This window comes from Sapajus apella, unplaced genomic scaffold, assembly GCF_009761245.1.
Source record: "Sapajus apella isolate SASKATOON/1434 unplaced genomic scaffold, GSC_monkey_1.0 scaffold43, whole genome shotgun sequence".
Taxonomy (NCBI): domain Eukaryota; kingdom Metazoa; phylum Chordata; class Mammalia; order Primates; family Cebidae; genus Sapajus; species Sapajus apella.
The window spans coordinates 2,449,175-2,450,370 of NW_022436983.1; the positions used below are offsets into that span (position 1 = coordinate 2,449,175).

General features: G+C 47.2%; 1 long non-coding RNA gene across 1 annotated transcript in view; it reads left to right on the forward strand.

Annotated features, from left to right (window-relative positions):
- LOC116566237 overlaps positions 1–893 on the forward strand; it is a 2,877-nt gene extending 1,984 nt beyond the window's left edge. The window contains exon 2 of the long non-coding RNA XR_004275811.1: positions 230–893. This is a non-coding gene — a long non-coding RNA (uncharacterized LOC116566237). The remainder of the gene's footprint in view (positions 1–229) is intronic.
- Positions 894–1,196: the final 303 nt, after the last annotated feature.

Sequence of the window (1,196 nt, forward strand, 5' to 3'; positions counted from 1 at the left end):
TGCCTGATTACTGTCCCATAATCACATTCCCTTAAGGCTCAAAATATTTTAAAATTCCAACAGCTTAGTTTTTTTTGTTTTTTTTTAGGATGGGGTCTCCCCATGTTGCCCAGGCTGGTCTCAAACTCCTGGGCTCAAGCAATCCTTCCGCCTTGGCCTTCCAAAGTACTGAGATGACAGGTATGAGCCACTGCATCCCACCTAGATTTTAAATTACCTATTTTCACAGCAGAGGAAGAGGATCCCAGGCTAAGGGGGCAGTGTTTGCAACAGTTCTGGAAAGGCAAAACCTTAGCAAGTTTAAGGAACTGGAAGAAAGCTTATGAGGTCCAGCCTCACCTGTCCACTGGAGCTGTGGACCAGATGGCAGGAGCGTCATGGAACTTGTCTGGATGCTGGCAATGGTGATGGGGGCCAGGGAGGTTACTCAGCAGGAGAGTGGCAGGACCTGGTGTGTGAGAGGATGATTCTGCCACAGGTTATAGAGGGCATGGAGGGAGCCCAGAAAGGTCATTGCAGGGAGATGGTGCAGTGAGAAGGAGCTGGTGGAAGGTGTAAAGTCTTTTAGGCCAACTGACTGCACCATGGACTGCGTGGTAACCTCTGTGACCTGCACGTACACCTCCAGATGAGTTCCTGCAAATAGAAAGTCTGAAGTAATTAGAAAACCACAAAAGGAGAATGGCCAACCCCTGTGGTGCCTAATTAACTTTGAGACATTCTTCTATTGTTCCTTATTCCTGCCTCAACTGATAAGGCAACTGAACTTTGTAACTGACCTTGCTCAACTGATAGGCCAACCTCGTGACACCAGACCCTATGGCCCCCTCCCAGCTTGAAAAACTACTCTGAACTGTAACTTCTGTAATTTTCCACTGCCTACCCCAAACCTATAAAACCAACTCCTATCCCATCATCCTCCACTGACTCTCTTTTTGGACTCCGCCCACTTGCACCCGGGTGAATAAACAGCCTTGCTTCTCACACAAAGCCTGTTTAGAGGGTCTTTTCATTCAGAGCACATGTAACAGAAGGTTTGGAAGTGACCTGACTAGGGGTGAATTAGGTGTGGTTGTGTTGTGTCCATTGTCATGCTGCTAATAAAGACATACCCAAGACTGAGTAATTTATAAAGGAAAGAGGTTTAATTGACTCAGTTCAGCATGGCTGGGAGGGCCTCAGGAAACTCACAATCA